Genomic DNA, 7,754 nt, shown 5'->3' with positions numbered 1-7,754 from the left:
AGTGCTGCTCTGCAAGATCCGTGCGGCCATGACGTTTGTCGGGGCCACGCCCCTTGCGCAGTGTTGCTTTCTGATTCCGTGGTCTGGCATCACGAAAACTGCTATGCCTGCTACGACTTGGTACAACAGGCTACCTCTTCGGTAAGCTACCGCACTGCTTGTTCTATGTATATTGTGATGTGATTATATTACACTACTTGTAAAAAAAAAAAAATAATAATAATAATAATTTAGTTCATAAAAAAAAAAAAAAAAAAAAACATTAAATAAAATGTAATAAAATTAAATAAATGAACAATAAAATTTCTTTAAATTAAATTACAGTGATTAATGAACAATTAAGCATAATGTTCAAGGAACTTACAGTATTGACACATTCCTTGCATTACAGGCTGAGCAGTCTATTAAGGAGGCTGCACTCTCCACCCTCAAGATCTGGGTTGGAGGGTTTGGACGGAACGTAGGGAAGGCTAAGCCGTATATTCTGTCCCAAGATATGGCGACTTTGATCTTCCCAGCTGGGAAATCTGCCAGATACGTTGATCCAACAGTAGCGGCACCGATTATCAAATCAATCCAAGACTCAGTTATGGAACAGCAAGAGGCAGAATTGCCGGACCTTGGCTTGGAAGAAGTCTCACTTGAAGTGGTTGAGGATTTGCCCGTTACACTAGATATGGGTACAGGTAACAGTGTTAATGAGGCTAGCTTAGTTGGTCACCGTGGTCTTTCCTCGAGTGACTCTGATTCTTCCTCTCCCTCTACCTCCAATTCCTTCATGGGTTTCAGAGGAGGGTTGCCCCCTACCAGGTCGCATTCCTTCTCTGTGATTCCTAAAATAAAGAAAAAACCTTCAGGAAAAACCTTGCTTAAAGGCAGATCAGAGATAAAGCCAAGGCCTGGGCAGGCACCACAGGTTCATACACATATTAAACCCAGAATGAAGTCTTTCTCTAAACCTTCAAATCCAAGGTCTCATGAAGGGAATTCTTCCTATTGCCCCACAAGTCCCATTCCTTCAACGTCTAGGGATCGGATACCTCATAAGGTACCGCAGGAGGGGCAGGAGGATTCTCCTTTAGTTGCCCAAGACCAGTTCAATACGAATATTCTACATCAGGTCAATAGCCTTGGTAGCTTAGTCAGCTCAGTTGCAGCAAGGTTTGAAGAGGTGTTTAAGAGGTTAGGTGCACAGGACTCCCTGATTGCAGGTCTCAGACAGGAGTCGGCAGTTCCGGCACCTTCTAGTAGCTTGGTGCAAGCTCAGAGCATGCCTGACGGGTCCACGCTCCCTCCGTTTCCACCCTGGTAATCCTTGGAGGGTGGCAAACTTTGCTCTGTTTGTGCAACGGGATGTTAACTATAGAAGGTTGTGGCACACGTAGACTCGAGGATTTCGAGTTCTTCCCTGAAGGGTTACAGCCTCCATTTATAGGTTATGTTAGGCTTACGGAGGCAGCTCTAGTTAGAGAGGATAAGGTCCCCAAGGAGACTGTTATCCTATCTAGAGATCAGGCTCAGCAAACATGGATACGGAGCCTAGAAGAGTGGAACTGCTCAAATACTAGAGTAACAGCATTTAAAAGCCCTTTCACAATGTTTACAACTGATGACGAGAACCCTTTACCTTTTACATCAAAGGTAGCTGAACTTACCCTCCAGGCAGTGACTCGGGAAGAGCCCATGCCCCAGCTTAGGGAAACAGATCCCACATCATTGCTACTCCCAGGTAGGGAGGATTTGTGGGAGGATTTGCCGGCTACATTCTCGGTAGGCAAGCTGAAGCCAGATTGTGCAATCACTTTGTTTAGTGAGCGCCTTCCTAAGCTGTCAGACGCACTGATCCAAGCAGAATTTGATGCTAAGACACGCCTCGCTAGATCTCTTAACTCCCTAGTGATGACAGAGACGGCGGCTCGGGAGTACGCTCAGGAGCCGTTGCTTAAGGTCACTGCAAAGTCGTTACTTTTGGGCATGCAATGTGACTTGTACGACTTTGTGGTGGCTAGGAGAAACTGCAGGAAGCATGTTCTATCTGAGGCTACGATCAGGCACGAACCCAACAAGCTTATGGCTTCCTCAATCTGGGGTGCAGATCTCTTCCCAGCTTCGGCAGTAAACGAGGTTCAGAGCGAGGCATCACGTCTTAATCAAAGCATCAGATTGCGTTGGGGAATTCCTTTCAAAAGGAAACCAGAGTCTTCTCCCTCCAGTTTTAGGGCTAGGAAAAGGCAAAGGAAATTCCAACCTTTCCAAGTTCCGCAACAGCATCCTGTGCTACAAGCTGTGCCAGTTCAACAAGTATCCCAGCCTTCGACTTCTAAGGCTCAGCCTCATCAACAGCATCAATTTGTCTTCCTTTCGCCATCGACTAACCAACAGGTTTCCCCTCAGTATTCTGTGTCGCCCGCTTTTAACCCGGTCTATGAGAGTCGGGCATTTCACCCCTTTACCAGGGTTGCTAGGGGCGGCAGGGCTAGAGGATCCTTTCGCCAGCGCGGAGGAGCCAGAGCCCAAGGGCGAGCTAGAGGTGCGAGGTCAGGAAGAGGATCCTGACCCTCATCATCTCAATGAAGTTTCTCAGGTAGGAGGCAGGCTGTACCTCTTTCGTCATCGTTGGGGGTTCAGCAGTTGGGCGAAAAGCATAGTATCCAGAGGCCTAGGCTGGAGTTGGATCAAAGGTCCTCCTCCAACCATCACCTTCTATCAGGAACCAACGCAAGAGTTGATGGATTACTCCAGGGACCTTCTCCAGAAGGGAGCAGTCTCCAGGACCAAAAACTTGAAATTTCAGGGTCGTCTATTCAGCGTCCCAAAGAAAGGGACCGACAAAAGAAGGGTGATCTTAGACTTGTCCCGTTTAAACTTGTACATTCGTTGCGACAAGTTCAAAATGCTGACCATCTCTCAGGTGCGGACCTTACTTCCCCGTGGGGCCGTCACCACCTCTATAGATCTTACAGACGCCTATTATCATGTCCCGATAGCTCGGCACTTCCGACCATTCCTCGGCTTCAAACTAGGGAAAGAAGCCTACTCCTTCAAGGTAATGCCCTTCGGGCTAAATATAGCACCAAGGGTTTTCACGAAACTGGCGGAGGCAGTGGTGCAGGAGCTAAGGTCTCAGGGTATATTGGTGGTGGCGTACCTAGACGACTGGCTAATCTGGGAGATGGACCAAGACAAGTGTATGAAAGCCACGGACAAGGTCATGTCTTTCCTGGAAGATATAGGGTTCAAGATCAACAGGACAAAGTCCCGGTTGACTCCGGAATCCAAGTTCCAGTGGCTAGGTCTTCATTGGGACCTGGATTCACACACTCTTTCCATTCCAGCAGGGAAGAGGAAGGAGATTGCCAAGGCAACACGGCAATTCTTAAAATGCAAAAAGACTTCGAGAAGGAATCAGGAGAGGATCCTAGGCTCGCTCCAGTTTGCCTCGGTCACGGACGTCCTGTTGAAAGCCAAGCTCAAGGACATCAATCGAGTTTGGCGTTCAAAGGCAAATGCCAAGTGTCGGGACAAGTTCGCCCGGATACCTCTGATTCTCAGAAAACGTCTGCGCCCATGGACAAAGGCCGCAAACCTAGCCAAAGAGTTACCATTGCAGTTCCCTCCCCCGTCCCTTGTGGTGCATACGGTCGCATCACTGACAGGTTGGGGAGGTTATTCATAGCACGAGAAGGTTCAGGGAACTTGGTCTCCTCAGTTCCAAAGCTTCACATCAACATCTTGGAAGCTATGGCAGTGTTTCTGACTTTAAAAAAGCTTCGTCCTCCAAAGAAGAGTCATATCAGGTTGGTTCTTGACAGTGCGGTAGTGGTACACTGTATAAACAGGGGTGGTTCAAAGTCAAGCCATGTGAACCACGTGATGGTAGCAATTTTTTCTCTAGCAGCCAAGAACACCTGGCATCTGTCGGCCACCCATCTGGCGGGAGTCCACAATGTAGTGGCAGACGCACTGTCTCGATCAGTCCCTCTGGAGTCAGAATGGTCACTGGACCAAGAATCCTTCAAGAGGGTTTGCAAATGAGTACCAGGTCTGGAAGTAGATCTGTTTGCTACAGAGGCAAACCACAAGCTGCCTTGTTACGTAGCCCCAAACCTGGACCCTCTGGCATTCGCTACGGAGGCCCTGAGTGTAGATTGGAACCAGTGGAGGAAGATTTATTTATTCCCTCCAGTGAACCTTCTCCTGAAGGTGCTGCACAAGTTGAGATCCTTCACAGGTCAGGTGGCTCTCATAGCTCCTCACTGGCCCAAGAGCAACTGGTTTCCCCTTCTCCTGGAACTAGGTCTTAGTCCTCACCCTCTCCCAGACTTGAGGCTGTGGCAACAAGTTCAAACGAGGACTGTGTTCGATTCCTCAGGTCTTCACAAAACCCTAACTTTATGGATTTCATGAAGTTTGTGGGTAAGAGAGTAGGGGACATTGATCCACAGAACATTTTGTTCTTAGAGTCAGATAAGAGAGAATCTACGCTTCGCCAGTATGATTCAGCAGTTAAGAAATTGTCTTCATTCCTCAGGGAATCAAATATCAAAGTAATGACAATGAACGTGGCTATAACCTTCTTCAGGTCTCTGTTTGAACAAGGCTTGGCAGCTGCAACAATAACAACCACGAAGTCGGCTCTGAAAAAGATTTTTCTTCTCGGGTTCGGTATCAATCTAACCGAGTCTTATTTCACCTCTATCCCAAGAGCATGTGCACGCCTGCGGCCCATTCACAGACCTTCGTCAGTGTCATGGTTTCTTAATGATGTTCTCAGGTTAGCCTCGGAAACAGACAACTTCAAATGTGATTACCAAACCATTCTGCGTAAGTCACTGTTTTTATTGAGTCTGGCTTCAGGTGCCAGGATATCGGAGCTGTCATCTTTATCTAGAGATGCAGCGCATATTGAGTTCCTTTCCTCGGGGGACGTGTTGCTTTCGCCAAATAAAGAATTTCTAGCTAAGAATGAAGACCCCTTGATGAGGTGGTCTCCATGGAAGATTGTTCCGCTTCCACAGGATCCATCTTTATGTCCTGTTAAAACTCTTAAGGACTATTTATCTAGGACATCTACCTATTCCGAGGGCCCCCTTTTCATTAGAAAAGATGGTGGTACTCTATCTCTAAAGGGCATTAGGCAGCAGATTTTGTATTTTATCAAGAAAGCCAGCCCAGGGTCATTTCCCAGGGTGCATGACATTCGGGCTATAGCAACTTCTGTAAATTTCTTCAAATATATGAACTTCGATGATCTGAAGAAGTATACTGGTTGGAAGTCACCCTTGGTTTTCAAAAAGCATTACCTTAAGTCTTTGGAGGATCTTAAATATCATGCAATAGCTGTAGGGAGACCAGTGCCTCCTGCTACTACATCAATATAGCACCGTCCTTGTGTCATATGAATCTTTTCCTTTATGCCAGCCTCATTAACATTTTACCTACCTCAGCAAATGTTTTAGTTGTTAGGATTGGTGTATAGTGTTACAGATATACAATTTATTAGTAATTATTTTATTATGTGCGTGTTTTGTTGCCACATGTTATTGCTATAGAGTATATTTTGTAAATAATAAATTGTATTTTTCCAATTCTAGAATATTTTTTGATTTCTTTAACCCTTCTGAGTTCAATTTAATATTGTATTTCATTTCAGAGGGGTGTAGCTTGGTGTTTCTCTGGTACAATTTCACGGAGCGACACGGCTGAGCCCAGAAAAGGGATTTTGACGTAGGAAAAATCTATTTCTGGGCGAGGAAGCCGTGTCGCCCAGTGAAATCCCCCCCCCTTTTTTTTCCCCCCCTTGCTGTGCACCAAGCTTGAATGCTATCGATAAGAATGACGTCACAGACTCCTTCAACAGGGTAGCTGGGTGTGACCTATGGGTCGGCTCCCCGTATTTAGGGTCTTTTGATGAGGAAAAGGCTAATTGGAGGGGTTGCTGTGGTAGTGTTTAACACTCGCCCCAGTTTTATACCGACACCTTTTATTTAGGTGAGCGAGTCAGAGACTTCTGACATGTCCAATTTAGCAGTTCTCTGGTATTATAGCAATATTTTACTAGAAATAGTGCTAAAGAGGACACATTTCACTGGGCGACACGGCTTCCTCGCCCAGAAATAGATTTTTCCTACGTCAAAATCCCTTTTATAGCTGTCTGAAGAAATGAATAATGAGCAGGCTGCAAATGTTTTGGAGGCAAAAGTAATGCTTGAAACTGGCAAAATCACATGGTACCTTGACCTACGAGTTTAACCCTTAATCGCAAGCGGTATTTTAAAAAATCATCTCCCGTATGCTGGCGGCGTTCGCGAGTGAGCGCCGAAGCGGAAAAAATGTTTTTCTAAAAAAATCACGGCACGCTTAGTTTTGAAGATTAAGAGTTCATTTTTGGCTCCTTTTTTGTCATTGCCTGAAGTTTAGTATGCAACCATCAGAAATGAAAAAAATATAATTATCATATATAGATATTGGGATATATGACAGCACGAAAAAAAAATTCTTATATAATTGTATACAAATCGCGCTGTGAGCAAAACGGTTAAAGCTAACGAGTTAATTTTTGTTGTTGTATTGTACACTGAATTGCAATCATTTTGGTGTATAACACATTGTAAAACGATCAAGGCAACACAGAGAAAATATCACAAAATGATGCATGAATTTGTAATGTGCGGACATAAAAAAAAGATTTTCAAAAATTCACCATAAATCGAAATATGTATTGTGCTAGAGACTTCCCGTTTGTTGCAAAATGAAGGTAATTGATTGAATATTACTAGACTGTAAGTGTTGTAGCTTACAATTGTTAAAGTTGACCGAAGGACGAATTTGTTCTATTTATCGTTATTTATATGAAAATATTTCAAAACTGATAAAAGCTACAACCATGGGTTGTTTCTTGTTGTATTCTACATGAAATTGCGCACATTTTCATATATAAAACTTTATGTAATGGCTAATTTAAAATGGTGCAAACATTACGACAATCGGACGAAAAAATGTCAGATTTTTTCGGAAGAGTTACCGCGCGGACGTAAGGAAAAAGTTTATTTCATAAATTCACCATAAATCAAAATATTGTGTTAGAGACTTCCAATTTGTTGCAAAATAAAGGTAAATGATTGAATATTACTAGATTGTAATAGTTTTAGCTTACAATTGCGTTTTTTAACCATTTCGGTTGAGTCAAAAGTTGACCGAAGATTGAAATTTTGGCACATCGTTATTTATATGAAAATATTTCAAAACTGATAAGAGCTACAACCATGGGTTGTTTTTTCTGTATTCTACATGAAATTGCGCACATTTTCATATATGTAACGGCTAATTTAAAATGGTGCAAACATTACGACAATCGGACGAAAAAATTTTCTGAGATTTTTCCTACGTCAAAATCCCTTTTTCGGAAGTTACCGCGCGGACATAAGGAAAATGGTTTTTTTTTCATAAATTCACCATAAATCGAAATATTGTGCTAGAGGCTTCCACTTTGTTGCAAAATAAAGTTAAATGATTGAATATTACTAGAATGTAAGAGTTTTAGCTTACAATTGCGTTTTTGACCATTTCAGTCAAGTCAGATTTGACCGAAGGTTGAAATTTTGGCGCTTATCGTTATTTATATGAAAATATTTCAAAACTGATAAGAGCTACAACCATGGGTTGATTTTTGTTGTATTCTACATGAAATTGCACACATTTACATATATAAAACTTTATGTAACGGCTAATTTAAAATGGTGCAAACATTACGA

Source organism: Macrobrachium nipponense, chromosome 7 (assembly GCF_015104395.2).
Source record: "Macrobrachium nipponense isolate FS-2020 chromosome 7, ASM1510439v2, whole genome shotgun sequence".
NCBI classification, from domain to species: domain Eukaryota; kingdom Metazoa; phylum Arthropoda; class Malacostraca; order Decapoda; family Palaemonidae; genus Macrobrachium; species Macrobrachium nipponense.
This window is presented reverse-complemented; position numbering follows the sequence as displayed.